General features: G+C 40.7%; 1 protein-coding gene across 1 annotated transcript in view; it reads right to left on the bottom strand.

The window, feature by feature from the left end:
- The window catches only part of RAD51B (RAD51 paralog B), a 2,869,137-nt gene extending 2,843,200 nt beyond the window's left edge, over positions 1-25,937 (bottom strand). The window contains exon 1 of the mRNA XM_085627892.1: positions 25,778-25,937. The gene's annotated coding sequence lies outside the window, so the exon portion shown is untranslated. The remainder of the gene's footprint in view (positions 1-25,777) is intronic.
- Positions 25,938-26,796: the final 859 nt, after the last annotated feature.

The raw sequence follows: 26,796 nt of genomic DNA, 5'->3' as shown, positions 1-26,796 counted from the left end.
AGAATCGACTCTGGGGTTTGTAGGGGTGTCTTGCTCATGCAGGGGTACCCTCACACTTTTAACCAAGAACCCTGCCCTCCTGACTAATGGGCCTACCATAGTGGGGACTAATAGGTTTTAAGTTCAGTGACCTCAGATATAAGGAAGCACCATCTCACACAGGCTGCAATGGGAGTCCTGTAGTCAGAGTTTAAGTAGACTACCGTGGGTAGCAAAATACATGCTGGAGCCCATGAGAGACCCCTGGTGTACCTATGCCCTGGGTACCTCAGTACCATATACTAGGGACCAGTAGCCAACTGTGAACGTGCCAAAGTACTTCCCAGAGGCAATTCAGGGTAGAAAGCACAATCACTGTGGTCCCGATTAGCAGGATCCCGGCAAACTACAATCAAAACACGCTGACACCAGGCAAAAAGTGGGGGTAACCATGAAAGCAGATCCTACTTTCCTACACTGGTGTTCTAAGCTAGGCATCAAATTTAAATGTTATCCTTGCCTTATTAAGATGCCAGTGTAACTCGATGGGAATTAGAGAAATGTGATCACATTTCAGAGATTAAGACATACATCTAGTTTGGCATGTAGGACAGTTTTCAGTGGCAAGAGGCTGGCTTGTGAGACACCCACAAGAACGGTGTGGTCGAAGTTCAGTCATGACAGTACTTTTAGTAGAAATGAGACAAGAATGGCTTCATCTTTTCAGGACCCAAAGGTAATAGTTTGCCACTTTAAAGATTTTGTTTATACCGAGGAGTCAAACATGATGATGAGCGATGAAACAATGGGAAGTCAGCAACGTCTGAGTCTATGGGCTTTTGCATTTCATTGTACGCGAATGAAATACTGGCTGGCATGCTGATCTATTGCCCCCTCTGGCATTATGTCTTCCCTGGATGTGTTCCTTTCTAAGTATATGTTGAAATACTTCGGTTCTAGGGGACCTTAATATACATGTGGATGCATCTTCTGACCCACATGGTCAACTTCTATTCGAGCACATTTCATCTTGGGATATGTCACAGTTTGTGACTCAGCCCACTCACATAGCGGGCCATACCTTAGACACCATTTTTTCTAACACTCAAGTTTCGGTACTCAACATTAGTCCCCAGACTTGGCCCAACCATGCTCTCATTCACTTCCATTGGTCACTGGACCTCAGCCTTCATGGATGCGGGTTTTGCTATTCTCTACTGCATCATTATTGGGCGACTCTTCTACGGAGTTTAGTCTTCCCTTGAACAAGCACTCTGCACCTACGATGAAGGACATGGAGGTCGAAGTCAGTTGGTTGACTCGTGGCTTTCATTGGTGGTTAACCACATCATAGCTATTAAACACAGATGTTAATTCCTCAGGAAAAAAAAACCAGACAGTCTCCTTGGCTTAGTGAGGAGCTTAAAGTGCTTTGTGAGCACTGTCATTACCTTTGTAATGACAAAGCGCTCTACAAGAACATCTACCATCACGCAATTAAGAAAGCTCAGTCTGACCTATTTACAGATCAGATCATGTCTCAAAAAACAAATCCATTGAGATATTTAAAATCGTCAAATGGTTTATGCACCCAGAAGCCTTGCTTCAGCCTTTAAAACCTTCTCTTAATTTATGTACCCAATTGTCCAACTTCCTTTGGAGTACAGACAAGATCTTATGCAGATGATACGCAAATGCTCCTCACCCTTGACAGAAACTCACCTAATGCACTGCGTAACTTCCAGACCTCCTTGACATCTGTGTTTCAGTGGATGTGCGATAGTGGCCTCCAATGTAATACTATCAAGACAAATCTTCTGCTCTTTGGGGTCCCCCTGTCCAGCCCAGACAATGACCATTGGCCCAAGGGTGTCTCTCTCCACCTGCCCCTAACATGGCAGCGCACAATCTTGGGGTAAAATTTGATACTACTCGTTCTTTCACCGCCTGGGGATGAAAGGCGGGTGGAGATAGTAGGCACCTGCTTTGGCCTGCTAAAAATGTTAAAGTACTTCCTCCTGGAGTAGAAAACAGTGATCCAGGCCTTGATCACCTCAAGGGAAAAAAAATAATCAAAAACATCCATCCTATTTGCCTAACTGCCCTCGCTGGGGCTACCAGCTGTAGAAACACTTGTGATCCAGCTAAAGTGTGCCAAAGAGGATTTTGAGTGCGTTTTGGTTTACAGGCCTCCGCACTATATGCGGAGTTTGCTCAGGCTCTTGCTGAAGCCATAGCTCTGCTAGTAGTAGACCATGCCAATGTTCTCCTGGTTGGAGACTTAAACTACTGGATCAATGATGAAGAGGGGGGGCCTTAAGCCTTGGACCTTATAGCTGCCCTACATGAATTGGAACAGGTAGTGAACTCACCAACTCATATTAAAGGCCACATATTAGATCAAATCTAGACCTCAAAACTACCTCTGAAGAATCTGAGCATTGTCCCGTGAGGGTGGTCAGACCATCATCTTATCTCCTTTTTGGTGACCAGACCAAAGGAGATAAGCCCCCTTAGGGGACCAGTGGTCTCATTTAGGATCTGGGATCGGGTTAACCTCACTGAGTTCTGCGAGGACCTGGGGAAATTCCCCATCGGCTCCTAGGGAGGACATTGATGACTATGAGCAAAATGTGTTTAACTGGCTGAAGGGGACTAGTGACATCCATGCCCGCAGTCATAGCTCTAACAAGACAAGAAGCCACGTGGCCGACAAATAGTTCTCTGTAGGTCCGAGAATGGTGAAACTTAATCTCCGACGCGCAGAAAGAAAATGGCGTTTGGAATATTCGCCAGCTCTGAGAACCAGTTATATCCAACAACTTAAAAATGATTAAGTCTCTCGTAAAGCAAACTAAAGTTAGCCATTTCATGAATAAAATCCTTAAGGCATCTAATAAATCCAAGAAAATTTAGAATCGTCAACAAACTATCTAATTTAGATAGGGTAACAAAAGCCCCCCCCCCCCCTATCAAACCATCACAGAGCCTGTGTGACACTCTCAATGACTTTTTTGTGGACAAGATTGCCACAATAAAAAGGAGCACTCCCTTAGGCTTGTCTGCTCCTGACTCACCGCCGGGGGCACGAAGAGCCTTACGCTCTCGCATTTCCCCAATGTGTCACAGGACGATCTGATGGAACTTATGACGAAAGTTAAATCAGGTTCGCCTAACGACATCTGTCCTCCGAAAGTCCTTAGAGAGGTGGCAACCTCTGGTGGAGACAGTCTCCGACAATTTCTTAAGTACTCTATCAGCTTGGGGTAGGTGCCTAAATCCTTTAAAAAAGGCAGTCATTGTACCCCTCCTGAAGAAAGTAGGCGCAGACCCTTCGGACATGAAGAACTCGCCCAGTGTCCCTTCTCCTGTATTTAGCCAAGATCTTGGAAGCCTATATTGCTCACCATCTCTGCGCTTTCTTAGAGAAGTCAGAGTTTCTGGACCCGTGTCAGGCGGGGTTTGATCTGCACACTCCACTGAAGCAGTGGTTGCATCGGTGATGGGCGAAGAGAAGTGGATAAGGGGAGCACTCAAGCTTTAGAGCTGCTTGACCTGTCGGTGGCCTTTGACACAGTGGGCCACACTTTGTTGGCGGACTGGGCTGCGGGGTTATGGGGCGCGGTATTGGATTGGAGGACATTGTTCCTGAAGGATAGATCCCTATTAGTGAGACTCGCTCCTTATTCCTCTAAAGAGGTTAAGGTGAGCCCCAAGGTTCCTCTCTTTCCCCCCCACTTATTCAACATCTACATCCAACCTTTAGTCAGATCTCTTAAAATGATGGAAGTAAACGTCTTCAACTACACAGATGATATGCAACTGTTGTTCGCAATCGATGACAGCGATGCAGCTAGACTGCACTTCCAAAATCGTGCACTCTATAAATAACTCACAACATAACATAATGCTAACTCTCTGAACTGGGGCCTTCCTGCCTCTCTCCTAAAGAGTTTATATCTGGTGCTGAATGCCGCTGCCAGGCTTTTATTACGCCTTCCCAAGAGAGCCCACGTTCAGCCAGGCCACAAGGAACTGAACTGGTTGCCAATAAAAAGACTGAGGTTCAAAGGTTTGGTTCTGGCATATAAGCTTTCTTACAACAAAAGACCTCCATATTTGTCAACAGATTCACACCTTCCAACTACCTCGGTCTCTTCGGTCACCTAACTCCTTGCTGTTAGTAATCTTTCATTCCAGTTGAAAAAAGTGGAGCGGTAGCTCCTTCTCTTATCTGCCCGCCAGGAAGTGAAATGCCCTCCCAGTTCAGCTCCCTGCTTCCAGGGACATTCTGACCTTTAAGAGACTTCTTAAAACCTGGCTCTTTTGTTCTGCCTTTTAGTACCTCTGTTATTTAGGGATCAGACTTGCTGCTTAGCTCAGGACACTCTATTGAGTAGCTATTGCGCTTTACAATCTTCAGATAATAATAATGTGTAATTGCTTCAGCAGGTTAGGGTTGAAAGAATTTTGGTCCTTGGAGAACAGAAGGAATAATGTGTTTTGTGGATTTAGAATAAAGAAGTTCTTTAAAATGTAGGAAATGAATACAAGTACAGAACGAGCATGTCCAGTGGTGAAGAAGTATTAAGGTAGATCAGGGTGTTTAGGTAGTGTTGGATGGAGAAATCTCTTTCCACCAGCTATATAAAACTTTGGTGACCATGGGCCCCAATGTAAACACATAAAATTAGAACCCACTACACCAGATAGCTGTCCCAAATCCTCAGCGAACTTTGCTACTCTTTAATCTTCCTCAGAATTTTCCACACAAGTCTGTCTGTCACAGGTGACAGCAGTGACATACCTTTACTTGAGATTAGATATAATAGATGTCGCTGCCAGCACGTCATATTGTCTTTGACATTAGTGTGCATGATGGCGCAAGTTAGCACAAAACCATAGTAAATACAAGCCCCATTATCAAAACATAATTTTACATTCAGAACACAGTCCAAATAGAGTACCCCACTAAAGCATGCATGTGCCATGTTTCTAGAATTTTGTATGAATGATCGTCTGATTAGGTTTACAGTATCCAAAAGGAGAGTAGTAGGGCACTTTTTTGCCCAGTGTTGACGGTGACGCTGTAAGGCACATAGGTTTTCATTTTCCACAGTGATACTGTAAAGTTCACATTTGCCAAAGTCGGTTAACCTTTTGCAGTTGTCTTCATTGCTTTCTTTGTGTATGCAAAATTACCCTTTTTCATCAGCATTCAGTTATCTGCACAGCAGTCGCGGCTGGCATGTCTCACGGGGGGGGGGGTGGTAATTTTACAAAAACTAAAAATAGACTTACCTTTCTGCCGGACGTGTCCCACATCTTCTCGGCTCCAAGAACAGGAAGCAGACAGCCAAGCTCCCTCCCCAAAGCCAATCACAATGCTGCAAGTGGGGATGTGATTGGTGGGGACGCCGCCCAGCCATAGGGTTATGGGGAGGGCATGTTCTCCATGCAGGCTGCATACCAGCCTGCATGGAGAAGACCAGAGCGCACATGACTGGTTTGGGCGGCCCCGGAGGGCTGACCAAATAGTCCTTGTACCCTCAGGAATGGGCACACCACTCCTCCCTTGCCCTGCCTGCTCGCAGACCAACCCAGCCCACTCTCATTCAAACACAAAATGGTAATAACGGAAAGTTATTACCATTTTATGTTTCCGCTTCTTGCACTGCGAGAAAGCAGTGAGGCGACACTCCTCCGACCTAGTGGAGGAGCCGCCACTGCTGCACAGTTTTGAAGAAGTGATATTTTGTGTTGTGCCACAGCTCCTCCTCAGACAAACTCATATTTTAGTTGCTCACTTCCAAGACAACGGAAGTCGTTTGCCTTGATACTTATGAGAGTTTCCCTTACTCGTTTTTGTTTGGGTCTGAATAATGCGGTGTTTAATGAGAGGAAAAGACCAGGTCTTCACTACAGCCAATGTGAGGGTGAAACTTTACTCTAGTTCTGGCTCCCCTTCCACCTCCACTTTAAATGTAGTGTGGTCCTGGATACGTCCTTCAATCTAACTTAGCTTCAGGCACTGCTAAACTCTTAGAAAGTGTCTACTAAGAGGCACATATAAAGTGTCTTTTAGTTCCCCCTTTACTTACTGTTGGTTGGCTTCATGGTCACCCTTTTTTGCTTCCTTTTAATTAATGAGCACATCTGTATGCATGCCGGCTTCACTTTGTCTACATGTTTTAGTTTTCTTCCTTGAAACATGGCCCAAGTACTGTTTCTCAAGGACTTCTTATCCCAGCTTCCCCTGCAAACAATTTTCCTGTACTGCTAAGCTGGCCAAAAGGGAAAATACAATTCTTTCTCCTGCTGGATCACCCTCTTCACCTTTCCCAAAAGTTGCAGAGATAGAATATATATATATATATATATATATATATATATATATATATATATATATATATATATATATTCTATCTACTGGCGGTTGCCAGTAGATAGTTATAGTTAGGACCGTGTTTCCATAGGAAATCTAAACATTTTATTTTTAATAACTTTGGCGCCGGTTGACGAATCCTCGCGAAATTTTCAAAACTAATGGGGCGCTCCGCTCCTACCCTGAAAGTCTCGGGGTGAATCGTCAAGTGGGGGCCGAGAAAAAAGGGGGGTCCCAAAATGCGTTTTCCCCATGCATTTTCCCATAGGACCTTTAGATACAGCTACAGCCCGAACGGCTGAACAGAATTACTTGAAATTTGGCAGAGAGGTAGCCATAAGGTCAAGGAAGTGCCTTTCGCAGGTCTGGTGTAAATCTGTTCAGTATTTCCTGAGAAAATAGCATTTAAAACCATATCAATATCTATACGCGCGCAGGGTGCGCGCACTGTGCAAGCCCTGTGCGCGCACCCTGCCGTGCGCGAGCGTAATTCTGATTGGTTGTTAGATGTCAGTAAACATTCGAATCGGTCGAAATCAGGAAGTGTCGGCCGCCATTTTGTCTGTCGCACTGAAAAGGAAAGGTGGAGAACGTGAATAGGGGGCAGAGTAGGGAGTTCTTGACCCCCTAGCCATTGTCAGGGGGTCACAGTAGGACCACGAAGGGCAAAAAAAAAGATTTTAATCTTATTAAAAAACATCGCGAGGTGCGCGCACCCGAAAAAAAACATTTAAAATAAAGAAAGAAAAATCACGTATAAGTGTTTAGATATTAGGTGGCTCTAAAAAGAGCCCTTGTGTTTATTGAGTGTTTTTCGGTACCTACAAGTAAGTACCGATGCAGAGTCTAAAGTTCAAGAGGAAGACTCTGTTCCCTTCATCATTGAAATGTACACCGTCTCCTCTATAAATGTCTTGCATGTTGTAACGCAAGTTGTTGTGGTATATAGAACCCATATCATAGTCTGAGGAAAGCAGAAACAGACTTATTGACGTGCTTTCTTGCTTTGTCAATCTGCGGACAAAATTGGTTGGACCAGTTCCACTTTTGCCTTTGGCATATATTAGAATATACAAAGGCAGTTTGTGGAAAAAGTGACATCAATTGCAAAAAGGTGTCCTTAATAAGCATTTCCAGACCTACCCCAGTTAAAGTGCCTAGGTCATTACCACCACAGTGCACAATAATAAGGTTAGGCTGTGTGAGATGTAGAAAGGTTTTCACCAAAGGCATTAATTGTTGCCACTTTAACCCTCTCTGACCAATCCATTTAAAGTCTACATTTGGCAAAGCAAGGTCTTTGAAAATACCTCTTTTTTCTGCATACTTTTCACGCCAGAAGACATAGCTATGACCTACAATCCACACTGTGAACATCTTCCAAGGAGAACACGATGCACTCAGGAGGTGTCTTTCAGTAGAATGGCAATATGAAAAGAAAGACAGTTGAAAAATGGAGGCATACATACTTTTTTTTGATAAAAATAACTCATTGGCTGATTCAAACCATTTTACAGTTAAAACTAGGCTGTATGTTTACATTTTTAAAAGCATGTTTTGGATTGGTACAGAAAATGTGTTCAAACTGAACATTTCTTTGGATTTGCTGTTAGGTTTGAAAAGTCAAGCAGTCTTGCTCTTTGGATTAGAAACAATGTGTGCTGAACTTCTGACCTCTCTGCTCACACCAGTGTTCCATGAGCTGTTGCTATGGTAGCAGGCAGAAGTCATGTTGGGGGAAGGGATGATTTGGAAAGGGGTTGAAAGTTGCAACCAATAGAAATGGGTGATTCCATTTGAAAAAATGTGGGAAGGACTGTGATTTTACATTAACATGTATATGTGTGAAAAAAGAGAGGGAAAAATTGCCATTTACTGGTTGTGGAGAGAGGAGAGAGGTGTACAGCTCTGAGATTCTGGCTCTGATAATCTGCTGTTTGAGTGCCACATTTCTTTCTCAACTAATTAATTTTAAAAGGTGAGTTATGAGTTTGAGAGGGGAAGTATGTGGTGTATTTTGATATAAATAATAGAATTGTCATTCTTGTTTTAAAGTTGTGTTTTACATTTTGTGTTTTAGGAGATATTTAACTGTCTTGAACTTGTAAGATATTATGGAGTATGTCTTCACTGTAAGTTAAGGTGTACTGGTATCACTGAGGAATACTGTTTTGTGCCTAGAATCACATCATGAGTCTGTGTGCACACAGGATTTGTTGTCAGAGATTTAATTTGTGTTGCTCTTGTTCTGTTAGCCTTGCACTCTCAGAAAAGGGGCAGTTTGTTTTCTTAAAGTGTGATGGTTAGCATTCAGCAGAAATTAGTTTTTCAAAAAAAGAGGCAAATGAAAACACATTTGAAAATAGCATGGAACATTTACCTACCAATTTAAAAGTGGCGTTTTACATTTTATGTTAAGGAAGATATTTAAGTGCCTTGAACATGTTGGATATTATGGAGTATGTCTTCACTATACGTTAAGGTGAACTGGTATCACCCAGGAATACTGTTTTCTGCCTAGAATCACACCATGAGACAGTGTGCACATAGGAATTGTTATCAGAGATTTAATTCGTGTTGGTCTTGCTCTATTACCCTTGCACTCGCAGGAAAGGGGCAGCTTGTTTTTTGTAATACATGGTCATGGTGTCAAGGAGCTGTTAGGACATGTGCTCTTTTCTGTTTGTCTAAAATATAAGAAAAAAGTGTCAGGCTGTCACAGTAATTATCACTTACTCCACCACAGTACTAAATGTGCTTTCAAATTGCAAAAGAAAATATCGCTTTGTGCCTAGAATCACACCATGAGTCTGTGTGCACACAGGAATTGTTATCAGAGATTTAATTTGTGTTGCTGTTTTGTAAAACTTGCACTTTTAAGATAGGGCAGTTTCTTTTTTTCAACTGTGTTGCTTAGCAGTCAGCAGAAATCACTATCTGAAAAATGAGAGGCAAATGCATTTGAAAATAGCATGGTACTTTTTACAACCAATTTAAAAGTTGTGTTTTACATTTTATGTTAAGGAAGATATTTAAGTGCCTTGAACTTGAAAGATATTATGGAGTATGTATTCACCATAAGTTAAGGTGTACTGATGTGACCCAGGAATACTGTTTTCTGTCTAGAATCACAGCATGAGACAACATGCACACAGGAATTGTTGTCAGATTTAATTTGTGTTTCTGTTGTTCTGTAAAACTTGCACTTTCAGGAAAGGGCCTGGTATCACCCAGGAATACTGTTTTGTGCCTAGAATCACACCATGAGACAGTGTGCACACAGGAATTGTTGTCAGAGATTTAATTAGTGTTGCTGTTGTTCTGTTAAACTTGCACTCGCAGGAAAAGGGTAGCTTGTTTTCTTCAACTGTGATGGTTAGCACTCGGCAGAAATCACTATCTCACAAATGAGAGGTAAATGCTAACACATTTGAAAACCACAGGGTAGATTGTCCTTCCACTCCTGCAATGGGTGAGGTAGTTCCTACAGGTTCAAAACTCCAATTAACCTTTACCAAACATGTAGTCTTACACGTATATATGCAGTCTTCATGCACTTGTAAAGTCTCCATGCAGATCTCTCTTGCAACTGACAATACACAGTCTCCAGAAACACACTCTTTGCACACATGCACCAGCTTCTCCTACACTCTCATGCTTACTATTCAGCTCTGTGTTGTGTTTCAGATAGCAGTGTGTTGTGTTTCAGATAGCAGTGTGTAAGGCAAACAGATTGAATGTCACTAAGGCTCTTTTGCTTTGCTCTACTCTAATCACTCACCCTGTAACACATGCTGATGGTCTCAAGTAGCTATTAGGACATGTGCTCCTTTTTTGCTTCTCTAAAATATAAGGGAAATGTGTGAGGCTGTCTCAGTAATTATCACTTGCTCCATCAACAGTACTAAATGTGGTTTCAAATTGCCAAAGGAAATATCGTTTTCTGCCTAGAATCACAGCATGAGTCTGTGTGGACAGAGGAATTGTTGTCAGAGATTTTATTTGTGTTGCTGTTGTTCTGCAAAACGTGCACTTTCAGGAAAGGGGCAGCTTGTTTTGTTCAAATGTGTTGGTTAGCACTCAGCACAAATCAGTATCAGAAAAATGAGAGGCAAATGGTAACACATTTCAAATTAACTAGGTAGATTTTCCATCAAATCTTGCAATGGGTGAGGTAGTTCCTACATGTACAAAACTCCAATTAACGTTTACCAATTATGTACTCTTAAACACATATGTGCAGTCTTCATGCACTTGTAAAAGTCTCCATGCAGATCTCTCTTGCAACTGACAATACACAGTCTCCAGAAACACACTCTTTGCACACATGCAGCAGCTTCTCCTACACTCCCATGCATAATACTCAGCTCTGTGTTGTGTTTCAGATAGCAGTGTGTAACGCAAACAGATTGAATGTCACTAAGGCTCTTTTCCTTTGCTCTAGTCTAATCACTCACCCTGTAACACATGGTCATGGTCTCAAATAGGTGTAAGGACATGTGCTCTTTTCTGCTTCTCTAAAATGTAAGAAAAATGTGTCAGGCTGTCACAGTAATTATCATTTGCTCCTCAACAGAAGTAAATGTGCTTTCAAATTGCCAATCAAATATCGTTTTCTGCCTAGAATCACACCATGAGTCTGTGTGCACACAGGAATTGTTGTCAGAGATTTTAATTCATGTTTCTCTTGTTTTGTAAGACTTGGACTCGTAGGAAAGGATCAGCTCATGTGATAGGATTTGAAAAGTTGAAAAAAAAGCTGTAATGAATTAAAATTACACAAAGGTATTTTTTTTAGTTTTTTGCAGGTATTGCTGAGCAACAGTGAAAAAATATAGAGATGCCTATAAAGTCAAGAAAGAGAAAAGAAAAGAAACAACAACTATATTTGAAGACAACTGGTAAAAAAAAAAAAAATAGGAGGAGAAGCGTGTGTTGGAAAACAGAAAAAAGTCTTCTGGTAAGCAAACTAAAGGATTTTAAAAAAATATCTTCCAAAAAAAAAAAAAAAAAATGATCGAAAGAAATTCAAACAGTGTTTCAAGTACAAAACAACAACAGAGTCGACAGCAAAAACAAAATGCTAATGTAGACTCAGAAGTAAGAAAGAGTGACTTAACACGGAAAATAGATTTTAAAAACATTCGTAGAAAAATGTTTCAGAGAAGAGGGATGTTAAATTTGCTAAAGGATGTGAAAAAATATAAGGAAAAAAACAAATTTTATAAGAAAAAGAAATTAATTGAAAAGTATTGTTACCAAGGCATTAGAAATAAAAAAAAAACTATTCATTTTAATTTTGAACAGGATGCGTAGATTAGATAAATCAGTCAATGCAATGAAGTCACAAAAGCAAAAGGAAAAGAGAAGTAAAAAAAAAATAACTTTTGTAAAGTGTTCTTAGGAGAATGGAAGCATAGTTCAAGTACTGAATCATTTTTTAATGAAGAGAGTTATCTTCAAAGTAATGGTTTGTTGCATGCAGTTGACACCAATGGAAGAGCATATGAAGTTAAGGATGGTTGTGTAATGGAAAAGGAGAAAATGGTTCCAAGAAATGAGGAAGAAGTGATGGCTGATGAGGTTATGGGGAGACGTCCTAAAGCCCCAGTTGGAATTGTAGTAGTATTTGTACTGTGAGTCAGGAATCTATTGATAAATTACGTGACTTTCTAAGAGAATATAGTAAAAAGAGTGTTAAACAGAAAATTAAGGTGCTTCAAAGACTAGATCCATGCAGAGTGAGAGAGAATACTGGTTTGCAAGGACATTCTCTGGCTTTTCTATCTAGGAAAGTGTGTCAAAGTGTTTTTCACCATTTAAGGATGCTCGCTGTTCATCATACTGAAATGAGAAAGTTTGTGAGAACATTGTATTTTGCTAAAAGTCCAGCACTAAAGTTGAATGAGTTGAATAATGCTCTGTTCCGTGGATCTGTATCAGATGTAGTGAAGGTTACTGATGAGATTCAGTTTTGTTACTTTGGTCCAGAACAAGAAAGTGCAGAAAATGACACAGTTATTGAAGAAAATGTGGAAGAGAATGTAGAACTTAATGTTAGTAAAAGTTTTGAAGATGAAATGACAAAATTTGCTATCATCTCTAATGAAAGACCAAATATTACCTGTATTTGTTGCCGGAGAAGCCATTAAAAAATTCAAACAAGGAATGTTGATTTGTATAAAAAAAAAGTGAAAATGAAGATAATTATAAGTGGAAGGATTTTGCAACATATATATTTCTGGAAAATAGTTTTGATTTGGGTGAAGATCAGCGTATTTGTAAATACTGTTATAACAAGTTAGAAGAAAATAGAATGCCAGCAAGAGCTGTACATAATAAATTAGAATTGGCTGATATTCCTCCAGAACTTTCTGATTTAAATACGTATGAGTCTATACTCATTCAATGTGTCCATCCGTTTCAGACCAAAAACAGGTAAATTACCTCCTTCGGATTTACAAAGAGGTTTAAAAGGAAGGGTTGTCTATTTGCCATTGGATTTGAAAAAAAATATGGAAACAATTGTTGCAGATAGATTGGAAACTGAACCATTAGTTATTCTGGTTAATGGAGTACCAACAAAGAATAAGAAAATTTGGCAGGAGCTGGTGGATGTACGAAAAGTACAAAGAGCAAATTTATATTTGAAAAGAAATAATAAATGGTAAGAAGCCATTAATATGGATGAAGATGAAGAAGAAATACTAGAAGACACAGGAATACCAACTGGGCAAATTGAAAAAGTGGATAAGTCAAAAGAAGAAGAAATTTTTGAACATTTCAGCATACATCCTCTTCATTCTAAAGAAGTTATGGGAAACGCAATTGATCTGTTTCAGATGAAGAAAGCAAAAGGAACTCCTGTGAGTGTATGGGAGGAGAGCTTGGAAGCTCGTTGTTTTCCCCAACTATTTCCTACAGGAGAAGGTGGAAGATATGATGAACGTCCAGTACAGATTCCTGCTTCGGAGTATCGGACTACAAGATTATATGCAGAAGATCCCAGATTTCGTCAAAGTATTCCTTATCTGTTCCATCTTTTATTTGAAAGTGACTTGTCTGCACTATCTTATGCAGCAAATCACATTTTAAAAACTGGAGTACATCTACATAATGTGTCAGCAAAGGACTTTCTCAACAAAGTGCAACAGCGAGATGATCATTTGGAATCTCAATTGATCAATTTGATGGCTTGTCAGCGTGGAACTAATGAATATTGGTACCGACGCCATGGAGAATTGAAGTGTATGTTACGGAATTTAGGTACTCCTACATGGTTCCTTACCCTGAGCTGTGCTGAGTACGCTTGGGATGATTTACTGGATTTTCTGCGAGAGGCAAATTCAAACATTGAAAACATCCAATACAAGACAGCAGGAGAATTGTGCTCATTAGATCCGGTTAATGTTTGCAGATATTTCAATCATAGATTTGAGGCTATGATGTCCTTCATCTGCAATAAAAAAAAATCCACCTCTTGGAGAAGCTGTGGATTTCTTTTGGAGAAAAGAGTACCAAGGAAGAGGTGCTCCACATATTCATATGCTGTTGTGGATCAAGGATGCCCCAAAATTTGGAACAGATTCTGATGATGCAGTTTTATCTTTCATTGAAGAATATGAAGCATGTGCTATACCTAAAAGCACAGAAGAGAAAAACTTAAAAGCGAAAGTTTTACGTTTCCAAAGTCATCGGTGTGGAAAATACTGTCGACGAAAGTAAAAGAGTAAAGATAAATTTTACACAAAATGTCGATTTGGATTTCCACGACCTGTTCTTTCAAAAGGAAGAGTAAACAGTTTTATGTCAGCTGTGCGACATACTATTACAAGAAAATCGCCTAAGAATACCTACAACCTAAGAAGAAAAGAAGAGTCAAAATATATAAATGACTACAACCCAGTCATTTTATCTATGTGGAATGCTAACATGGATATACAGCATGTGGCTGACAATTCTATTGCTGTTGCTCGGTATGTCACATCTTACATCACTAAATCTGAGAAAACGGAATTGAAGGAAATGTGGGAAGAAATTTCTCACGAGAAGACTGTCAGTAAGAAGCTATACAGTTTCAGTTTAAAGATGTTATCGCATCGAGAAATTGGATCCTACGACTGCTCAGATAGGTTATCATCTGCAAGTCTGTACTCGAAATCCAGAAGAATAATTTGGGTAAGTTTAGGCTTTGCAGGAATGCGAAATCGGGTACTGAAATCTATTCGAGAAATTGAATATTTAGCAGAGTTCAAACCAGAAAGTACAGACATTTTAAGAACAAACATGTTGGACACATATTACCCACAAAGAAGTCATCACCTTGAGGACATGTGTCTTTATGAAGTGCTGCAGAACTTCATTTTTAAACGGAATGCAACAGAAGATATCAACAATGGAAAATATAAAGTCAGTGGTGAGGAGGGATGTTCGGTGAAGCAAACAAAAGGAAGTTTGATAAAATCACCGGAAGCTGAGCTGAGCTGCGACACTCCTGACAAAAAGGAATTTTACTACTTGGCACTTTTGCAGCTGTTTAAACCATGGCGTTCAGAGGACAAACTACTTGGAGAATTCCAGAGTTATGAAGATTCCTTCAATGCTAGCAAAGACAGCATAGAATGCAGTACTTTCACAACTTATGTTCAAATGTTAAATGAAGAAATTGAACAAGAAGCAACAATTGCAGCTGAAGTAGCTAGAGACAGTTCTCAAGACAGTCAAAGTTCTGGGACATTCAGTCAAGATCCTCTAGGACAGGGGTCCTCATAGTACGGCCCGCGGGCCTCCAGCGGCCCGGCAAGCCTTCCTTGGCGGCCCGCGGAGCTTGCAGACAATATACTTGTGCTCTTTTCTTTTTGTTTTAAAAGTGTCACCAAACACCGCCGTTGCAGCAGCCCGGACTCCGAGAGGGGGCCGGCAATTCCAGGGATGGTAAGAGCGGAGCTGCGGGGGCGCTGAGAGGTGAAATACAACAAAGCCGCATTAACAAGCGAATGGTCTTTTAAAGACCTGTGAAGGGCAGCAGGGTGTGAGTGAGGTGACAGAGGGCGGCAGGGAGTGACAGCTGGCTTTTACATTACACAGGGAGCGGGGGGAGTGGGGGGACTGTCTCTGGGCTGGTGACGGGGACGAGTAGATAGTACGTGTGCACTGCCCGAGGCACAGAGAGAGGCAGGGGCAGAGGGACGCAGGGAGTGACAGCCGGGTGAGGGGACAGAGGGACGCAGGGAGTGACAGCCGGGTGAGGGGACAGAGGGACGCAGGGAGTGACAGGCAGGTGAGGGGACAGAGGGTGACAGAGGGCAGCAGGGAGTGACAGCTGGCTTTTACATTACACATGGAGCGGGGGGAGTGGGGGGACTGTCTCGAGGCAGGGGCAGAGGCAGGGGCAGAGGCAGGCAGAGACAGAGGCAGGGGCAGAGGCAGGCAGAGACAGAGGCAGGGGCAGAGGCAGGCAGAGACAGAGGCAGGCAGAGACAGAGGCAGGGGCAGAGACAGGGGCAGGCGCAGAGACAGAGAGAGACAGAGAGAGACAGAGAGAGACAGAGAGAGACAGAGAGAGACAGAGAGAGACAGAGAGAGACAGAGAGAGACAGAGAGAGACAGAGAGAGACAGAGAGAGACAGAGAGAGACAGAGAGAGACAGAGAGAGACAGAGAGAGACAGAGAGAGACAGAGAGAGACAGAGAGAGACAGAGAGAGACAGAGAGAGACAGAGAGAGACAGAGAGAGACAGAGAGAGACAGAGAGAGACAGAGAGAGACAGAGAGAGACAGAGAGAGACAGAGAGAGACAGAGAGAGACAGAGAGAGACAGAGACAGAGACAGAGACAGAGACAGAGACAGAGACAGAGACAGAGACAGAGACAGAGACAGAGACAGAGACAGAGACAGAGACAGAGACAGAGACAGAGACAGAGACAGAGACAGAGACAGAGACAGAGACAGAGACAGAGACAGAGACAGAGACAGAGACAGAGACAGAGACAGAGACAGAGACAGAGACAGAGACAGAGACAGAGATGTGCATGCCGGGTCTGGTGGCTCAGTGGACGAAGGCATCTGCTGCAGAGGCCTGTGTTCAAGCTCATGGTCACAGTTTTTTATTCTAGCTCCGCCACCTCCCCCACCGGTGCGGCCCTCGGCCACAAACCACTCTCTAAATTTGGCCCCTGAGAGAAAGTTTGTGAGTACCCCTGCTCTAGGACAACCAATCGTAGAAAATGAAGCAGCAATAGCCATGAATGAAGTGGAAACAGCTATGAATCAAACTCAAGAAGATTTAGTAGACTTAACATATTTGGAGCAGCAACTGAATGAAGAACAAAAACAAATTTATGAAGAAGTCAGGAAAAAAAATTGATCACGGATTATTACATGAAAATAAAGAGTGCTCATGCACATCTTTTGAACCAATGAGAATGTATGTAAGAGGACAAGCAGGAACTGGAAAAAGTTTCTTAATTAATGTAATTAGAAGCTACCTACAGAAGAAAATGAATTCCATTTTGTCTTGTGTTGTTACTGCTCCAACTGGGTTAGCAGCATATAACATAAAAGGAGTTACCTTACATCGTTTGCTAATGTTACCAGTAGAGCATGAGAACAAAATACAGTACCACAAACTAGCAGGAGAATCATGCTTGGAAGTTTCAAGAGTATTGAAGAAATTGAAAGTACTCATTATTGATGAGGTAAGCATGGTATCAAACGTAATGCTTGCCTTTGTGCATTTAAGAATGCAGCAAATTCTGAAGACAGAGTATGACGTGTTATTTGGAGGAAAACACGTCATAGTTTTTGGGTGATCTTTTGCAACTTACTCCAGTTAAAGGACAACCAGTGTTTAATACTGTGACACATGAAGACACGAAGAAGTCATTAGGAAGTATAGGTAATGAGAATATTTGGTCATTCTTGGAGTACAAAGAACTCATTACCAATATGCGGCAAGCAAATGATGAAGATTATGCAAGTATTCTGAAAGATATCAGAATTGGACTACTCACAGAAAATGGCAGAAAAGCATTACAGAGTCGATTGCTGAGTAATTTGTTTACAACAGAAGAAATAGTTCTAGAGAAAATATACAAGAAAATTGCTGAAAAAAATACTGTAATCTGCTTAATGCCAACACTACATGAATGCTCTGTATTCAATCAAGAACTTTTGAAATTGGAAAATGAAGAGATCATAAAACTGGAAGCTGTGGATAAAATTCAACATGAACGAATAACTATTATATTGACAGGCAAATTGGCTACTAAATTGGATTCTCTGGAGAAAAACATTTCAAAAACAGCTGGTTTGGAAAAGAATCTTTATGTGTGTATGAACTGTAGAGTAATTTTAAGACGCAATTTGGATGTAGAAAAAGGTTTAGTGAATGGAGCTATGGGTAAAGTTGTGGGTTTTGTAAAGTACCAGAAAAAAGATGGAATTGAATTCTTAAAAATAAAATTTGATCAGATTGAAGAGGTTAAAGTCATTAGTCGTTGTTCAGTTCGTTTTTTGCTAGTGAAAGACTTATATGTACGTAGGAAGCAGTTTCCGATTTCTCTAGCATATGCTGTAACTATTCACAAGTCTCAAGGATTAACTGTTGATAGTGCTTTTGTAAACATTGGGTCTACTGTGTTCAAAGAAGGTATGGCATATGTTGCTTTGTCACGCGTGAAAAAATTATCTGGTTTATTCATGATAGACTTTGATGACTCACAAGTAAGTGCTGATGCAAACTGTGTAAAGGAGTATAATAGATTAAGAAGAAGCTATGCTCATTTAGATCAGTATCCTGTGTTTGAAAAACGTGTTGTTTGTCGGAAAAGGAGATTTGAGAATATCTGTAATGAGGATGTACAGAAGAGAAAACAAAAAGATAGTGATGTGACTGCAAGCAAAAAGAAAAAGGACAGTGTGGAAGAGGTTGTTGGTTGTCATTTTGAAAATAGCTCTGGTGTCAACTGCTACGCAAATGTAGTACTGAATGTTGTATTTTATCTTGAAACTTTGCAAGAGCAGATAATACTAACTCAGGGAAAAAGATTCTGTTCTTTGCTGAGTCTCCTTTATGAGAAGCTGAGGAATGATAAAAATAAAATAGAAAGTGCTTCTGATGTTAGAAATCTTTTAGATGTATGTTCTGGATGTACACAGTTTACACAATGTCCAGCAAGGTGCACAGAAATTCTTGATATATATCCTGATGGTACTAGAAGTAGAAAATGTATTTGCTGTCTCTTATACATGGGAACATTGTTGTGATAACTGTATGAACACAAGCAGTAGTAATGTAGATTCTGAAAGGTTCATATATTTACCATTACCAGAAAGTAAAACAGTGACTTTTAGTAAATTAGTTAAAGATGATAATCACAACATGGAATGTTCTAAATGTAAATCTGAAATGTTGTCAACGTTATTTTTAAAGAAATATGGACAGTATGTAATTTTAATGGTACAACGTTGTAGAGCTGATGGAACAAAATTGGAAACTTTACTAAAGAAGTTTGTTGGCAACCAATTATCTATATCTGGAAAAACTTGTGGCAGTTGCAATAATTTTGCATGATGGTCCTTCTATAAATTCTGGTCATTACACAGTTTATCTTAAATGTGAAAAAGGATGGACACTGTGTAATGATTTTCAATTGATTTTCAAGCAACGTTTGCCTTATGATTTACCCAATTGTTACTTAATTTTTCTGAAACCCAAATTTTAAATACTAAAATCAGCATCGGAAGAAAGCATTATTAAAATTTAAAAGGATTAAAATTGGATATTTCACTCAAAAGGGATTTTAAACTTACCATTTGGCCTCAAGGAAAGGTAAAAAAAAAAAACAATTGTGGACTTCTTTGACAAATATTATTTTGGAAAATGTTCTTTTGCAACAAGGAAAACAGACGTTATTTCGTGTAAATGGTTATTGTTCTTAAAAGGTATTTTTGACATTTCTATTAAGGTATGTTTTAGTGAGGATACATTTGGGGCTTTTTTAAACAATCTTTCAGATTGTTTTTTTTTTTGCCCGCAGTTAAATGATGAATACAATTGATTTCACTATTTTCAGTGAAAATCAAAACATTCTGCATACAGCAAAAAAAAAAAAGGGCAAAAAATTGCTTTGCTAAATATGAGAAAACATGTACTGTTTAATAAAGTGTATTGTTGAATATTAATACTTTTTTTCAGAACTAGAAAGAAAATTTAGAAGATGTAATTCAGTTTCCTTGCAATTAAATAAAAACATTTATTTCTAAATAATTTACGATGATGGTCAGGTAAGTTTAACATATCTGTATGCGTCACTGCTTTTGTTTCATGCTTCCTTTTCTTCACCTCTCCTTACTCTGCTTTTCTCATTTCTCTTCTCACTCTCTCTTTCTGCTTTACTACTCTTTTGTAACTCCCTCACTCATTCTCTACTACTCCCCTACCTTTACTACCTCCATCACTAATTTTTCATCCATGTTTCTTTCTCTGTATCCATATGTCTTAGTAACTGCCTTACTCCTTCTCAGTTGTTTGCTCTCTGTCTCTGTCACTCTCTGTTTGTCTGTTTTACCCTTAATTTCCTTAACATCTCTGGGGCACATTTACAAGCAACCTGCACCACCACTACGTCACTTTTCTTGACGTACTAGTGGCGCAGGCTGCTTTTCCATATTTACAAGGAGAGGATAAGCCAATCTCTGTGTCTTTTCCTCTCCTTGTAAATACAGCTAATTCAAATGCAGCACTAAAATGAGCTATTATCTTTTTTGATAGGTTTAGGGTACCTATAGGTAAGTACTGATGCAGAGTTTAAAGTTTAATAGGAAGACTCTCTTCCCTTCATGTGTGAAATGTACACCATCTCTTTTTTAATTACTTTGCCACTCCCCTCTCTTTGTCAGGGAGTCCCTGAAGGTTTACTAAAGGTGAGAAAAATGTTTTTTTTTTTTTTAAAACCCCATTGGGTGCGCGCAGGGTGCGCGCACCCCCAAAAAAAAAAAAAAGACAAATAGATTCAAAAAACAAGTTTTTGTGTTTTGATTTTAGGTGGCTCTAAAAAGAGCCCTTGAGTTAATGTAGGGACAGAGGAAGAGAAAAACGGAAGAAAAAAAAACTATGGCCTAGTGCAAGGGTGCTCCTCAAATTTCCTCTGAATGAGATCAATACTGCTCTCACCCATAGTAATAACAGTACCACAATCCATGCACCGTGTACTCAACCTCTCAAAACAAGGACGAATATCCAGAGGTGTGTTAGAAGGTGAAGGCACCATTGCAGAAGAAGTGCGCGCCTGAGCTGCCGAAGATGTGCTCGGCTGAGCTGCTGCAGATGTTGTCGGCTGAGCAGGTGGAGGGTTTGCTCCAGAAGCTTGACGAAAAGTCACAGGATGCATTGCCTCAACGTAGATGACGTACGCCTGCATACATGAAAAAAGTACGCAAACGTACTAGGTACGCGCTCTGAGCGCGCACCCTAAGAATTTATAGAAAAAAAAAATAAATGTGGACATAAGTTAATAGAAGATATTAACTATGCTGTTCAACTTTATCCAAATTAAAAAAAAAAAAAAAAATGACCCACACAAAATTAAAGGAAAAAGATAATTTATAAATGTATACATAGGGCAATTTTTGAAAAAGAAATATATAAAAAATATATTAAATAAATAAAAAATTAGCATTTAAAAAACCGTACAAATTCACTGATAAACAGGTTTCACACACGTTATAGTTAGGAATTAGCATTTAAAAAACCTTGCAAATGCGCTGAAAATCATAGGTTTCACACACGTTATAGTTAGCTGGACATTTCACTCGTAAAAAACCAATGAAATTCCCCTGTTATAGTTAGTTCAACTAACTAACTCGTGCGCCCGCAATCCACTGCTGATGACGTCACATATTACATCACTCATGACATGGTCAGTGACATCACTGATGACATCACTGATGACATCTCAAATGACATCACTGATGACGTCATCCATTGAGTATGTGTTTCTGCACAATTTTCTAAAATCCAACCATAAATATCATAAAATACATAAATATCCTAAAAATGGCAATAAAAAATATCATGTTAAATCAGAGCAAATTCGAATCGTTGCTGGAGAGAATAATATCTTATAGGTCAGAGTATTCCATTTTATTCTCTAGTTCTTTCTACATCAGTACTGTCCATATTTATCATAAGAATGTATGTACATCCTCACTGCTATTTAGGCCCCTTGGTTGTTTGGAATCAAATTGCAATATGTAACTTGTTTCTAATCTTCTTAATTTTGATTCCCTATCCCCTCCTCTTTTCTGGGGGGCTATCGCTTCTACAATAAAATATTTCAGATGTTTAGGATCACTGTTGTGACAGATCTTAAAATGTCTGGCCACTGGATAGCTTTCTTCATTGTTAACGATGGCACGAATATGCTGAAGGATCCTCTTATGTGCTGCCAATTTTGAACTGCCAATATAGTTAAGATTGCAACTACATGTTAATACATAGATGGCATATTCCGATTTGCACGCAAGATGTTGTTTTATACTGCATATTCTAGTGTTAAATGCCATTGTGTATGTAGTAGTATTAACACCATATTGGCAAGCCTTACAGACAGAACATTTATAGAATCCTTTACGTGCAGATAACCAGGAACCCTTACCCTGTGTTTCTAGATTACTCCTTGTGAGTGACATACCCATGCTGTTCGCCTTCCTAAAAGAAACAGCTGGATTATATGGCAATAATTTCCCTATCACAGGGTCATCTCTCACGATTGCCCAATTTTGTCTTACAATTGCCCTAATCTGTTTTTCTTGTCGTAAGAAAGACAATATTAATCTAGTCGGTTCCTCAGTGACATTTAGGTTTTTCTCTCTCTATTTCAACAACTCCCCTCGTGCCATGGTTTTCGTTTTAACAATTGCTGCATCAATTACCTCAGCTCTATAACCTCTGGCCAGGAACCTATCACGACTTTCCATCTGTTTATGTTTACAGTCGTCTTCCTCACTGCATATTCGCCTAATGCGTAGCATCTCACCATAAGGGATACTCTTGATGAGATGATGTGGATGTGCACTTGATGCATGTAGCAGTGTGTATCCTGCTGTTGGTTTCCTGAAAAGGGTTGTTGAAAATTGGTCGTTAACTATTTGAATCCTTAAATCTAAAAAATGAGATCATGTCTTTACTGATGTCAAATGTAAATGGACTGCATCATCATTTAGTGAGTCAATGAAAGTAGTTGCGCTGTCTACATCACCATCCAATATTATATATAGATCAATGTAACGCAACCAAGTTACGACATTTGTGCTGTATATAGATTCATGTTGTTGCATGAGGACCAGCTCCTCCCACCATCCCATAAACAAACAGGCATAACTGGGAGAAAAGCTGTCCCCCATAGCAACACCCTGAATCTGCTGGTACATTTTACCATCAAACAAAAATTAATTGTTTGCCAAGCAGAACAGCAACATTTTCAGCAGCATTCTAGAATGTTGAGAAAAAGCAATCGATCTATTCATTAGGTAATATTCAACTGCCCGCATTCCATCCTTATTTCTGATGCACGTATATAAGGAGGAAACATCAAGCGCGATCAATAGATAAGTGGGTTTCCATACAATGTTTTGAATTTTTCTCAGTAAATCACAAGTGTCCTGCACAAATGATTTAAGACCCTTCACGAAGTCTTGCAAGAAAAAGTCAATATACTTGGAAAGATTCTCCAACAGACCATCACAGGCTGATATTATAGGTCGACCCGGTGGCTTACTAATGTTTTTATGAACCTTTGGTATAAAGTATATCACTGGGATAGTCGGGTACTCCTTTTTGAGATATTTATACTCCTCCCAACTTAGTAGACCCAAACTCTTCCATGCTAACAGTTGTGAAAATAGCAGTTCCTGTGTGTCTTTGAATTTTAAAGGAGAGATTTTCCTGTAACATTCAACATTGTTTAATTGTTTGTGCGCTTCCTCAAGGTATTCTTTGATGGGCCACAATACTATATTCCCACCTTTGTCTGCATTACGTATTATGACCTGGTGGTTATCCTTGAGTTTACTTATGAGTGGATGATATTTCCTCTCATGGTTGTGTATTTCATGTTGGCATTGTTGATGGTAATGTTAAGTTTCTTTATTTGCGCTACTACTTGCTCATTAAAAACATCTATAGAGTCTCTGGCCATAATAGGAATAAATTTAGATTTTGTTTTGAATGGAGTGTGAGGTTTGACATTGGTTCCTTGAATTTGAGAATGCTGCGAATTTGAGATATTTGGCTTTATTGCTGTTGTTGGATGTCAGTAGATCACCTCGTTCTAAAACTTGCATGTCGCGCAGTAAATCATAGTCCGAAGTTAAAAGTCCTAACATCTCTGGGTCTTGCCCCGGTATATCCACCCTATCCGGATCATCATGTTTACTGCGTTGCTGATGGAACTTTTTAAGTTTTAGTTTTCGGATGAATATGTAAATGTCCGCTCTTGTTGGAGTATAATAATGAAATTAGACTCCGGACAATATGATAAGCCAAGTGATAAGAGCTGCTCTTCTGCACTAGTGAGATCAATATCAGCCAAATTAATAATAGAATTTTCTTCCCTGACAGACTTGTTGGAAGCTGCATCCGCAGTATTTGCTTCTACTTGCGATTCCCCCTCCCGCGTCCTCGCCTCTTGGCATTTTCTCCTTGCCTGCCTGCGCCCCCTTCTTCTCCGGATGGCCCTGTTCTGGCGGGTACTTTGTTGCGTGGTCCTAATGTCTCTTTTCTGCTGCATTTTAAAATTTCCAGCTCTTCCCCCAACGACAATTTAATATTATTGGGTTCAGATCGAGAACCAAAATTATCCGAATCTGATCCGCTCTCCACGGCGGAACTCAGATCCGAAACAGAGGGGGAATCTGTCAATATTTGACTTCTTTGAATTCCACCAGGTTTGCCCATACGTTTGTTGGCCATGGCAGTTCTCATAGAATCATATTTCCTTGCAAAAGTGAATATCGGCCCATTCGAATAATCATCGCAGTCTCTTTTAAATTGATACGTTTTTCCAATTTTAATTTTTTCCTTCTCCTTACATAACCGATTCATCATTTCCTCTGTCATTTTTTGTTTACTCTGGGGGTCCCCCTGTTGCTCCATTTCTTTCTCCAATATCTCAATCCTCTTGATAAGATCACTTCTATCAATGTCCGTGTATTTGAACTAATTTGCGAGATGACTTAGGATTGCACTCCCCCCATTCTGCCATCATGAGGGGATTGGGTGTCTCATTTTCCGGAGACCCCTGGGAATCCTCCCCACATCTAAATATCTCCGGGGCGACCGTGCCTCCCATCATTTTGATTGTTCTTGTCGTTTGAGTATATAGCAGGCAGGACAAAGCTATTTGAGAAAATAGTTCTTGGAGGCTACAGTTAAAGACTACCCACATGTAACGGGGAATGTCGCCATGGGAAGTTACAAAATAAGACGAGGCGGTACTAAGGACGGACTACTAAGCCTATTCACCAATGAACAGCCGCAGTTTACAGTGGACAATGACACAAGCCAATGAAAAATACAGGCGGAGCTTCAAGTCCCTACCTGAATACAGAATAAGGTAAGTAAAAACACACAGATAAATACAAGTAACTTAACATCTCATAATACAACAGGTGGGGGGTAAGAGTAAGGAGCAAAAGGAGATATTCCAAAGGTACTAGCACCACGAGGAGGACGGTAACCTGGACACCAGGATTACAAGCACCAGAATCGGGAAGACCAAGATGAGGAGGAAGAGGACCAGGCATGGACGAAGCAGACCGGGGAAGAGAAAGTGAAAGAGGAAAAGGGTATAAGGAGAACCTCGACCAAGAGCATGACGGCCATGAACACCAGAAGGGCTGCTCCAGAGCGCTCAGGTCCATGCCCATTAAGCCAGTCAGTACTGCATTCTGGGGTTGTAGTCTCAGTTTTATAATGGACTACAAGTCCCAGAATCGTATCAAAACCAAGCAGAGGATGAGATATTGAAGCTGCAAAATTAACGAGAACTGCTGCTGAGCCTTCCGAACCCTTACTAAGAGTATTAAAGCCTGACTCGCACGTCCCTGCAGCGTTTTTATCCAAAACCCAGGGCAGGCTGATGGCGACACATGACGTATGTCAAAGTCAGCGCACGCCGCAGCTTTTCGCACTGAAGACGCGGTTGTTGAACTGTGGCGTAATCCGAGAATGCTTATTGTGCATTATGCTGTTCACCTAACAATGGTAGATTTCAAAGTTTGTGAGAGCATATGGGTGGTGAGTGACAACGTCCAGTGAGAAAGGAAATAGAAGGCAGTTTCCACTTAGTACGTTTTTGTATGTTATTCACCCTGCCGTCTGTACAAAAAAATATATTTTATTCCACTTACCTCCAAATGTAGGCAAAACGATGACCGTTTTTTCCGAAGTGAGTTTCTTTCACTGAGGCCTAACGACCCTGGTCGATGTCTGTCTGTCTGTCTTACCCCGGTGGACTCACCTGACGCTCCTGCGCACCACCGCTGAAGGGGTCTTGGCGCAGGGCAGCCCCCTCGGGTGCCTCAGCTCTGCAATCACTCGTTCTTGGAGAGCACACAGCACAGGTGCGTTCCGGTACCACGCCTACAACCTGCCGCAGAGACATGGAAATGGGCGCGCGGGGGTCATTCTGGCCAATAGGACAGTCTGGCCGTGTCAGGAGCACTGGTCTGATACGGGGGTCGGTTTTTTTGGTTGTTCGTGGGCCTTTATTGTTATCCTGCCAGTGGCGGTTTTCACATCTGATTTCCCAAAAATTACCACAAAAAGCAGGCAATGCGTGTAGTCTATTACACCTTGCGAAACTCCTATCAAGCGAGTCTTTACAAATTCAAAACTGTCCCTTTTGTTTGCTTTTCTGCCCTCTTCGTTTTGGTGCTGGATTGTATTGCCCCTATCTGACCCTGATAGCGTGGATGGGATGTGAATGAATGGAACAGTCTGTTCAAGGGTCAACATTACAAACTGGGATGACAATTAATGCTCTAATATTTGCATAAAATAAAAGAATGCACAAAAAGTAAGGTAGGCCAGTGAGTGGGGCGCAGGCTTTAGAGGTCTGACCAACTTGCAGGACAACGCATTGCGTCCCGAGGGCCCTCTCTCGGGCCCTCTCTCGGGCCCTCTCTCGGGCCAGCGTCCTTCCAAGAGGGGTCGGCCAAGTACCCACACTCGGGCCGATTAGGAGCGGCCCGGCAGATCTCATCATCCGATGGGGCTGCTCACTGCGATTAACAGACCGCTCGCAGTAAGGATCTCAGTGGGGTCGATATATAAATGATACAAAATAAACTGTGCCTGAATGACCTTACCATGCAGTTAAGAGGCTCTCTAGACGCAACGACCGAGTTGATTATATATGCAATGTATA

This window comes from Triturus cristatus, chromosome 9, assembly GCF_964204655.1.
Source record: "Triturus cristatus chromosome 9, aTriCri1.1, whole genome shotgun sequence".
Lineage (NCBI taxonomy): Eukaryota > Metazoa > Chordata > Amphibia > Caudata > Salamandridae > Triturus > Triturus cristatus.
This window is presented reverse-complemented; position numbering and strand designations above follow the sequence as displayed.